At 36.6% G+C, this 12148-nt stretch overlaps 1 protein-coding gene across 4 annotated transcripts in view; it reads left to right on the top strand.

Annotated features, from left to right (window-relative positions):
* The window catches only part of LOC105198864 (dual specificity protein phosphatase 22-B), a 51065-nt gene extending 40314 nt beyond the window's left edge, over nucleotides 1-10751 (top strand). For 3 of the 4 annotated variants that reach the window (XM_039457977.1, XM_039457980.1, XM_039457979.1), the window contains one exon: nucleotides 1399-10751. The gene's annotated coding sequence lies outside the window, so the exon portion shown is untranslated. The remainder of the gene's footprint in view (nucleotides 1-1398) is intronic. The other variant, XM_039457978.1, reaches the window with a different exon arrangement.
* The last annotated feature ends 1397 nt before the right edge of the window (nucleotides 10752-12148 follow it).

The following is a 12148-nucleotide window of genomic DNA, read 5'->3' as shown; positions in this document are numbered from 1 at the left end:
AAAAAAAGGAGAAAAATATATATCAAGTATAGCTTGATAGTCATGAAATTGATCGCGCAAAGTGAAGAGTCGTCGAAGAATATTTTTCGATAAAACTTGCAGCGCGCGCGCGTATCTGTGTCTATGTGTGTGTGTGTGTGTGTGTGTATGTGTTGTGCAAGAATGTAGACGTGACCACGGTTGCCAGATTTTGACTAGTGTCCCGCTGGAAATCGATAGCCTTTTAAAGATTGCCAGAGTCGCGGAATCACTTACTACTATCCAAAGATTGTACTTTTTTAGATTAATATTTTAGAGTGGCGCTTGACTGCCAATATCGCCAGTTGGTTAATATAATTTTTTAATTGATGGATTCAATTTGGATCTCCATGGAGAAACTTCAAGCATCGATCACTGTGAATCGCTTTGACGTGGTCAAACGGAACACTCCCAATAAAACTTGATTGCCTCAGTGACACTCGATTACCCACATCGCCAATTGGTTAAGTTAATATAAAATTTTCTAATTGATGAATTCAATAAAAAAACTTCAAGCACCGATCACTATGAATAGTTGTGGTCAGTCTCAACGTGGTCAAACGAGACGCTTCTATTGCACACACGGGAACAATAATATCTACTCATCTAAAGTTAGCAGTGTTCCGACTTCCATATAGGATACGTTACGTACATTATAGAAAACCTGGAACGCATCTAACTTCAGATAGGTAAGCGTTATTGTCCCCGTGTGCGCAAGAAACTTGTTAAACGTTCCGATTGGCTGCAGCATAGAATATTTTTGGAGATTCGAGAACTTTCTATCGTGCAGCCAATCGGAAAGTCGTTCGACAAGTTTGTCGTACGACAACGTGAAAGCTGCGTTCGGACAGCGCGCTATTAGTGCTATTCTGTCATTCTATCTTTATTGGCCATTAGACGTAAAATAAAGATAAAACGGAGCAACAGTGCTGAAAGCACGCTTCACGAATGTATCCTAACTCCTAATAATAGTGTCGACATCGTTATACTGTCATTGCGTAGATAGATAGATAAAATATATGATAAAAAATTCTGCGAAATGATAATGTAACAATATCAAATTATCTTATCGAGTTACAAAATCTCGATTTGACCTTTCTAGCAAAGATCACTTCTTGCTGTCGAAATTGTCTACTTTTGTACAGTGCTTTCTCTCTCTCTAAAAAAAAAATCATCAAAATTTTAGAGGTTAATTGGAGATTTCTTCTATCTACCGTAGAATCGTTCAAAAAGTCAGAATTTCCGGCCGAAAACCAGAGAACTGGCAACCGTGGTCATGATATGTCAAGAGAGTAAGAGAATATGCGAAAGGTCGGGCTTGGCTTCACGCCTGATACCGGATTCGTTCTGCTGAATAACTTTGCGCGATTACGTTCGCAGGAAATGAGGGATCTTCGTTCCGCAAACCTGTTCCATTAATTTCGTTCGCAACCGTCCATACGTATTGTTGGCTTTCTAGCGAGATCGCACTGTTTTACCACAAGTTGTTGATGAAGAAGAGAGAAATACATATACTATATATATATATATATACACACACAGACACACATATGCATACATACACATGTTGGAAACATACACGTACCTTGTTGCGCGAAGGGCTTTCAGAGAATTTTATATAAACGCGCCGGTGATGGCAATTATATTATTACATACAGTAAGTGAAGTAGGCATTAGGCAAAAACTGTTGTTGTTGTCTCGCCAGCACGAGCACCAGTCGAGTTTACGAATGAATCGAGATTTAAGATAACGTCGCTTCGATCTCCCTCGGTATTACAATATTACCCTAGTACGTACGATAAAGTAATGTATAATAGATCATTTTTTAATCGTCCCTACGCATCGCGGCGAATTATTCGATGTGCAAGCAATCGTCACACACCATCCGATCATATCAGACGCGTACTTTTTGCGCTATTAGTCGTGTACATTCGCTGAAGAAACGCGTATTCTGTTTCGCGAACAGAGTTGAATTTATATTTTATAGAGAAGTTCTCTCTCACAAATTTTCAAGCTATTTTTTTAATTGAAAGATATTAATAAAAGCTAATTTTGTCCTGCTGTATATAGAAAGAACGAGGACACAAATTATTATTTAACTTTAACAGCAAACTTTTAAGATCACTATATTACGTCAAATTCAAATTTTATTGAATTAGGTAAAGATAGATTCGTAGTTATCTACGAAATAACCGAAGAGAAAGCAATATTTTTCCAAGAAATATTATAATATATATATATATAGCGTCCTTCTATCATTGTACAATACTTTAATCGCGTGTATTCTGGAGAATAGAAAATCTTAGTATTAAAATGTCAAGGTCACAATAATTTTCGAGTTATAAGCCAAGTTGACTAATGGTACCGTGCAACATTCGCACGCTTAGGTCGATGTGTATTGATCCGTCATCTATTACTCATTTTCACGTGATATTGATTTTTGCTGCTTAATTGATTCCATCTTTAATTTCTCACATACAGATATTACGTATACATTTATACATATTTTGAAATGCAAGGAATAGAACATTCGGTATTTATTTTATAACACGCTGAATTAAGCTTCCTCAAACTCGTACGGGTCGTGATTTTTGTTTCAAACTGTAAGCATTCGTGATCGCTATCTATATAGAGGATATGAAAAAGCAAGGAGAGGAAAATAACTTGATAACTCTTTTTATATACGATTTTATTTATATTACTGTACTCGTGCTTTTTAATTTTTCATTGGCTATAATTTTATAAATCTATTTTTCAAAATGCAAGTTATGAAGGTATGAAAAATACGCTTAGCTTCCATTTTTTTATTGATTTATCTCCGATTTATCTCCGCAGCGAAGCGAATTATTTTCGCTTTATGCACAGCGTTTAATAATTCTAGTTCATTTCGAAATTCGATTTTGATTTCTACCATCTCGCTGAAAAATTTTCCGTGACCCGTAAAAAAATGCTTTGCGACGACTCCGCTATAGTGGGTCGCGACCAATGCATTGGAAATTTCTGCGTTAAATATTTCGGGTCGGCAAAAATTCTGTTTACACATGTGTAATATATATAATAGTCGTTGACACACCATGATAGCGCACGGTGCTCGCTTTTTGCGTGCCGCTGCGAATGTACATAAAGTCGCAAATCGTGTTGCCACGTGGCAAAACTCGGTCGGATGCGCGCCACCGTGTTATTCCACGAAATACAAATTGCGACATTTGCTGGACGTCGCCAGCTAGGCGATTTATCCTCTATAAACGATTATTAGAAATCGCGATTAATTTCGGCGCGATTATCGACCCGCAAGCGGCGCCGCGATTATTTATTGAAGCAGTCCAGCAAACACCGAATATAACATAGATGTCATATAACGTGTACATGTTATATCCATGCATGTGTTATGTCAGCATTACATCTATGTTATATTCGATATTTGCTGGGAGATGTATTTATCCATCTAGACGCTATATTTCGCATCGAGTGGAATTTGTCGATTTTAATATTACTCGACAAGCTATTTCTTTTACGCTGATGACGCAAATTGCCGGATTGTTACATCATTAGTGCACTTGTAATATAATAGTGTGCAAATCACTAGATCGAATAATTTAATTAACAGTAGGACTTGATGAATTGACCATCCATCAATAATGTGTTTTGCACGAATAATGCATGCACTACTGAATTTTGACGGTTTATTATCCAACATACGTCATGTCTCTCTCGATTTATTTATCATTCGAAATAATCGCTTTGCAACACGTGCACATGCTATTCGTCGTTCGAAAAGCACGGAAAGTGTACGAAAGCTAAAAGCAATATTTTCAATATTGCAGTCCTCTTTCCTCGCGGTTTTTTCGTCGCAATGTAATAAAGTACGCGTCGCATGCAGTTAGCGTTAGAAATTTCGCCTTAATTGCCGCAGGGTCGTTATTTTCTGGTGATTAGTGCGCGCGCGATTGTATAATTAACTGTATCTTCGCGAATTGAAGTTGTGTGAGTGGCGACGAAGAAGCGGGGAAGAAATAGGGAAAAGAGAGGGAAAAGGCCTTGGAGGCATCGAGCGACGGTTAAGTATCTAGGGTGAGTACATTTTTATTTGTGAAATTAATTAATTATTTCTGTTTATCTGGCCGGTTTGTTTACGTGAGAATTTCCAGACTTTTATTCTATAAAGATTCATATTTAAAATATTTTTTTGACTTTTTCGACAATATGTAATTACTTGTTTATTAAATATTTAATTGAAAAACTGTTAAAAGAAATAAAGTGTGCGCAATATAATTATTTCTCGAGATTTGAATTACTTTGAACTGTGCCGCGGTAATTTGGACTTTTCGCTTGTATTTTGCAGGTGTTCAGTTACGTCGCTACGCACCGTATCGGTAAGTATTAAATTACCTTCTATTTTAATCTGGTAATGGATCTGTGAATATTACGGATAGATACAACAGCTCACAGATTTATCGCTCTGGGCTAGGACAGATTAATACAAATATTTAATCGTGCGAAATGTGTAACTGTCCACCGACCTATTATGCATTTAAAAATACACCCATACAAAACTCACAGAATACAGCTTGTTGTTATTATCGATACATTATTACCGTTTCAGTCATTTACTGGCTCATTTCGGTGTCACATTAAATAATGCAATATCAATTACAAAGTGCCACACTGCTTCGAAACTTTTAAGAAACTTTATACTCGTGTAAGCAAAAATAGGTAGAAAATATCTATTATAAAAGAGTTTCCACAGAGCAACAGTTTGATAAAAAAAAAAAAAAAAAAAAAAAAAAAAAGAGAGAGAGAGAGAGAGATGCTGTATTTTCTGTAGCAGAAAATAAAACTGATTTTATTTCTTTTTTGTAGTGTTATCACAAGGAGGGTGAGGACGGAAGAAGACTTTTTTTTTAAAATTATATATACATACGTGTTTCTATAATTACATATATTTTGTTGTATATACGCAATCGTGTGTGTATGCATAATAAAAATAAATTTATCTATAAAACATGGACGGAGGAAGTTTTTAATGTAATATTTACCTGCATTAATATATATCTTGTTTTCCTTTCCTACATATTTTAAAAATATTTAATAGAGGTCTACGTTTGATTTTTCTATTTATATGTGTACATATAATATTTACCTACATTAATGTATTTCTTCTTTTCTTTCTCTCACATATTTTAAAAATAAAATTTGATGGATGTTTGCGTTTTATTTTATACACATACATAATATATTTTTTCCGATTAAGTAAATTATAATTTTATGATAATTGTGTAAAGAATAAATTTCAGACGTTTGTTCTGTACATAACGAGCACAAAGGAATAGTATGTTATAGTCAAATGCAGATTTTAATTAATTTATTTAATGGAAGAATTATTAATAATTATTAATTGTACACTGTAATGTGCTAATTTTATTTTAATCTTTCAATAGCCTATTCATATCCATATTGATATATCAACGTCAAATCACTTGGAATAAAACAGAAGACATAATGTTCAATAATTGTTTCAGAATAAAACTTTTATATAGATTAATTTAGAATTTATGAGAGTCAATCGATGTAAATGTATCGTATTAAAATAATTTTTAATGCATCAGATATTGAATAATTCTGCTAACATTTTGACAATTTATTAAATAACATTTATTTAATAGGCTGTCAATTTCAATGAAAACTAAAAAATTTGTTTTATTTTTTTTATATTTTCCAAGTAATTATTTTAAAAGTATTAAAATGAATATTGGATATTTAAATGGACCATTAATATCACCACTATTAGTGCAAAAATTTTATTTTAAAAATATTGAAAATATTGATATGTCATATGAAATAAATGGAAAATGATAGACGAGACATAAGTGAATAATTCGCGAACATATAAATTTTATGCAGGTATATTTATATTTGCAATAAAAGTACTTAATATTAGCGCCGAGAAAAAAGGATTTTAAAAGTGATTTGATGTGCGATTAGTTAGGAGATTTGAGTATTGTAAATTGAGTTATGAGATTTTTTTTGAGTATTGTAAATCGCCTTGTATTTATCAGTACTTAGCAATAAATATAAACAATAGAAGAGAACAGATTGATACGTATACAGGTGACTTTGAAATATTTTTTCACTCTAACTAATCTCTAAAATGCGCTATTAAAATATTATAGGATAAATATCAGACACTCTGTGCATTAGGAATAAAATAGAAGTAAAACTAATTGCGTAGAAAGAGAATTAACTAAGATCTCCGAAAACATATGCGCGCGTAGGATTAAATAATTTCTTTATCTACATACTAGATGAATAATTAAATGCAACTCTGTTCGTGAACGAGTCAGGAAAAGGGCGAATTCTTATCGAATTGTTTTGTATAGGTCACAGTGCTGGGGAAAATAATTGAAATAGAAAATAGTAATAGAAATATTTATTAAAAAAAAATAAAAAAAAATACTATTTGAAATATATATTTTATGTGTAGTAAATACAAAAAAGTTAATTGTGTATTTAACATACATATATATTTACTTAAAATATAATCAAATATTCAGTTTACATTTCGATATGTCATAGATAAATGATTTTTTCAATATTTTCAATTTTTTTATTTTATTTTGAATTGTTTATTTTCTGTTTTCTATTTTTTCTGTTTTTTAAGATTACAAAAACAGAAAATAGCAAATAAACAATAAAAAATGGAGAAAACTGATTTATTCACAACATATTATTTATTCATGAAATATAAAAGAAATATCTCGTTTGAAGTAAATATGTATATATAAATGTCAAATACTGTTTGCTCTTATACATTTACTACACAAAATACTTATTTCAAATAGTACTTGTTATCGATACATCCTTTAAATAAATATTTAAGTTCAATTTTTCCCCGACACTGATAGATCAGAAGAAATTGGCATAACGCGAACATGTTACGAGCGTTCCTTGCAAACGCACAATTGGATATGAGTATTCGTTTTACGAGAAAGTTATGGTATGCCATGGAAAATAGGGTAATTCCAAGTTTAACGTCACAGCGTCACGATATTTGCCGTTGAGATCGCATCCGTGAAACATCTGCGCCACGTGTCTGGCTTTAATGTCGAGCCTATCTTGACGTGAGATATCAGCGGTACGATGGCGATCGTAAATTCACCCGTATTCGCACGCGTTCGTTCGATGTTCTCGATGAAAAAGAAAAGAGAAGCGCGCTAATTAGTCCGCCATCATGCTGCATCTTAAATATGGCCGTTGATCGGCCATTGCGCCGTCGTCCGAGCGCGAGCGAGGGCGATCGAGGATGCGTTCATACATATCATCCAGCATTTAAATTCACACACATACATATATATACATATATATACGCGTGCACAAGCGCACACATGTATATTTTTTAAGGTATACGAGAGGATCGATGTATTCGGGCGGAGAGCTGGCGATATCAGCCGTAAAGAATTTAAATCTATGCATTTAGCGTGCGTCCCGGTCCCACGGGGCGAACAGGTCATCCCTTCCCGCCTCGACGGAGGCGATTAATTTTTCACTAGGATTTTCATTTACCCGCAATCCTCTCCGTTGTTTCCCCTGCTAGTCGTACAATGTGGTCCAAGTGGAATCGAGAATACAAATCTGTGATCGTTATACTTTTGGAGGACCTACGAAGACCTACGATTCGCCCCCTGCGACTCGGACCCACATACTTTCTATAGGCGACGTATGTAGATGGTTCTACTTTTTTACAGCGTCAATATTAACAATCACATGTAGATAGGTAGGTAGGTAAGTAGATAGGTAGGTAGGTAGATAGGTAGGTAGGTAGGTAGAGATAGAGACACCCTGAGCATCGAGAGTGGTATCGATACCGAGAAAGCGAAGTATCGGTAGCTTATCGATTTCAAGCATCGCTAAAACGGTAGCTAAGCCCCCGACGTATAACGTGCAATTGAGGCCGATATAAGCGAAGAACGACGCGAGAAACGCGGTGAAAAGAATCGCGCCGGACGAACTATACGGCACACAGTGATGACTGAAGGTGAAACTTAACGATCTTTCAGTTATTGCGGTGGATCGAGCAAATACGATGTATTATTAAAAGAAGCCATTTATGTCAGGCGACGATCCGGGTTAGCGTAGCTGCTACTGTCCGATGTCGATACGGGTGACAGATATTTTATTACCTCATTTTATTCCATTCGAATTTGCGACGCTGTGAGGAGACATCGCGAACGTACTTCGAGAAAGATTTCCAGATACTTTGAGCGCTCTAAAAAATATTTTTTATCACAAATATCTTCACCAAGTATACGGCATTATAAACTCTAGAACGGTGTCGCACGTCAATTTAACGTCACGTATACAAACTCACGCATATTCTATCCCCATCATCGATGTTCGTCCGTATAAAATGATCTAGATGAATATCTCTAGATAAGGAAACGGCTTTATCTAGAAAATCTAGATTATTAGAATGAATATTATCTACCTCTTTATCTTAGATAGAAGAAGTGCTATCCTTTCCAAATTATTTAAAGTAATGTGAACAACAAATGCGAAGGTATTGTCCTTGACTTTAACTTTCAAATTATCGCCATTTATTCTAACAGGAACCTTTTTCAAGTGATAACAGATTGCATAAATCAGAAAATAGCGCGACGTAAAAATTATTGTAAGATTCGTTTCCTAGATCTACAATGTAGATTGACTTTGTTCTCACTTTAACCTATTCTTTACTTTTTTCTAGTTCTACGTGAAACTTGGAAAGAGATAAAGAGTAAGTTAAATCGAGGTCAAAGTTAATCTGCATAGATGGGATGGACACACAGCAGCGCTCGAAAGTAATTTGTAGGGAACATTTCAGTTGACAACGTTGGCAAATGGTAGTAAGTGATTTAAATCAGAGTCCTCCAAATGTTTGAGAAGTTTATTTTGTCAGAGAGAAAAGATGTTAAAATATATGATTTTTAACTGACTAATAAGTTTAATTTACTTGAAAATCAGGAATTTTAAAATCTACAAAATACTTTCGAGCGCTACTATTAGTCATTATAATACGTAAGTTTATACAATATGTATTTCCTTTATATTTTTCAACTTTGATTTTTATTTGCGTATTGGTCCAAATCAAGGAGGAACATTTTTTTGTCAAATTGAATTGTGAGAAAAATTTTTGTTTTTAAGAAATAAAAATATGAATACTCTGTTCTTATTATTATAAATTGTTTTACATAACAGCGACGTTATCTAGAGGTTACCGAGATGAAACGATATATATTGTTATCTTTTCTTTTGATAAATTAAGAATTAAGTCATCTTTATCTAAAAAAAAAATAATAAGAAATAATTAATAGGTAAAGAACCAAGCTAATTGTTCGCGCCATCAAATTTTTATTCTAATATGACATCAATACAACCTTAACAGCACATGATATCGAACGAATATTGTAATATTTTACAAATATTTACAATTATACGCACGATATTGTACGATATTTAAAATATTCTAGAATATTCATACGATATCTTGTGTTATTAGAGACTGTATCATTTAGACTAATAACATTATCAAATCGTTTCGGATTGACATCAAGCCATCCTCTATAGTTTCGAACAGGTTCGGATTGTAAATCTTTAGCTTTTCTAAGATACATAATTTATCTCATCTTTATTTTTATAATTCTAAGTTATCTAAGCGCATCACTGCCCTGAATCCACCTTAATTCTACGCTACACTGTGTTACGAGGAAATATTGTTGTTACGAGGAAACAGGGTTGTGCATACTCTATATTGTTTTAAGATTGAATTGATAATGCACTTTAGTCTTTCTATCCTTTTAAGTTAATATTTAGATTAATTGTGTTTATAAAGGTCTAGATTGGAAATATTTTGTTAATAAAATATATGAGACAATCTTGTAGCATTAATTAAAATTGGCCCATTTCCTCATGCGTAAAATTTACATATCAATAGCGATACTGTATTATTCAATATACCGATGCCGTTCTGGGGTTAACACTACCGCATATCGTAGCTATATAGATTAAATATAAAAACGCTGGCTCGGTTACGTCGGGCCGAAATCGCAATCAGCACTTTAACCCACCTGGTCATTACTGGCGCCGCGTTATAGTCGCATAGCGTCGCGCCACCACCGCCGGCTCGCCGCCGGCGCGGCGTTGCATGTGCAATCGTGATTTTCTAGCAATAAGCGAAGATTATCGAAGCCCGCGAGCCGGCAAATCGCGCGAGAAGATCGCGGGACGCCGCCGGTTATCGCTCGTAGATGTTAGCGAGCAAGCTTGAACGTTAATACACTGCTGCGAATTGTGGATCGTGCGATTCGTCCGCGCGCGCTGTCGCGCGTTCATACTCTTGTCGTATCTTAGAGATCCATTAGAAGCTCACGATATTTATTTTTTTATAATACCAGTGACGGTCGTCCACTTGATTAGGCGATTCGATTGCGACGAGGGAACCGCGTGAGGAGATGGAGGAGGAGGAGGAGGAGGTGCTGCGACAAATTGGATTGGCATCGGTTGGAACGCGGATGTTCGAGAAGTTGAACCTCGTACGTTCTCGTCAGCCTATAGCTGCATGTCGGCGAGAGCGAGATAAATCGTAACGATAAGCTGTTGTATCGCGAAATTTACTGTTGCACCGACAATGTTAATTTAAGGCCCAGCCATGTGATATTTTTGTAAGCTGCAGAAAGAAACGTTTTTGGTTCACGCTGAAAGTGGTTCGAAGAGTTATTTCGCCTCCCGGCCGAGACGGCCGGGAGCCACCGTTTCTACCCGCCGCCGATAGTATTTTCCTCCCTCACCCCTCCCACCGTCTTCCTTTCATTGTCATGATAACTATCCGCGATAGCTAGTGAAAGTTCTGTTAATTTAACTTTAATGAGTTTGCCCTGACTTGGGAGGTAATTTGATCAGCAGTTTCTATGCCTCTCATCCATGCCAGCCTCTCGCTATCACCTTTTCTGTTTAATTTACGGGGACGAATACAGATATATAGGAAAGTCTGTGATTAATTAGCGCAATTTTCGCAGTCCTGGGATACTACAAATAGGGGCTCGGATTATCGTTAGCGTTGCAGTTAACCTCAAGCCCCCTAGACACGCTGTATCCGTGGGCGAGACTAAATTATGTTAATATCGATTGATACATTTGATTGATGGCCTGTTTATACAGGTATTACACGGGGTGTCCCGTGAGGAAACGTTAACGTCACCGCAGCTGGATGGTTCCCGACGTGACGTTGCGCGGTGTGGCGCGGCGCGGCGCGGCGCGGCGTCTGCCAATTAATCGAGACGTCACGAACGAAAAATGAACGCGGGCGAAACGTGCGTAGAAAGAGAGAAAAAAAAAGAGAAAGAGATTTCCAGTCAACCGAACGAAATAATCGCCGATGGTGGTGAGTGAGCCGTAAATTTAGCTCTTATTTGCATCAAACGCGCGATCTCTATCGCGCGCTCGCCCTGCCTCTCTCTTTCTCTTTTTCTTTCTCTCTCTCTCTCTCTCTCGTTCGCGGCGCCTTAATTAATCCAAAAATATCGCACATCCGCAAACGCCGAGATAAATATCGCACTCGATTCTCTCTAACGCGCGATCGCTATCGCGCTTCCGAGGCGTTCGGCGGCGTATCTCTTCTCACGCGACACCCTGTGAACGGCATTGAGCGAATTCGCCGTTCTATTGACGAACCGTATCGGGTTGGCATGGCGGGGGGTTGGGCGCGCGCGAGACACGGGAGACGCGTAACAAGGTGAGAAAACGACAGCGAGGACGATCGATTTGCCTTGTTAATTATCGCATTGGAATAGCAATGCACATATCGGCATGTTCGTGTATACATGGGAGGGGCCCACACCGCCGGCCTACACGCCACACGAGCAGTTCATATATTTGTAGTACAGAGTCGCACGACATTAATTATCCGATCTCGGCGACCGAGTAATTTGCCCGCGTAGTGTGCCCGCACCCACCCCCTCTTTTATCCTCTACCCCTCGTCACGTTTCTCTTCTCTCTCTCTTTGCCTTTCCACCTCTAGCCACAATCTGATCCGGCGATAAACCAGTAAGTGCGATACGATACACGAGGACCTTCGGGAATAATGTACACGCGATACAA

This window comes from Solenopsis invicta, chromosome 15, assembly GCF_016802725.1.
Source record: "Solenopsis invicta isolate M01_SB chromosome 15, UNIL_Sinv_3.0, whole genome shotgun sequence".
In the NCBI taxonomy this organism is placed as follows: domain Eukaryota; kingdom Metazoa; phylum Arthropoda; class Insecta; order Hymenoptera; family Formicidae; genus Solenopsis; species Solenopsis invicta.
The sequence above is the reverse complement of the archived record's forward strand: the minus strand, read 5'-3'. Positions and strand labels throughout refer to the sequence as shown.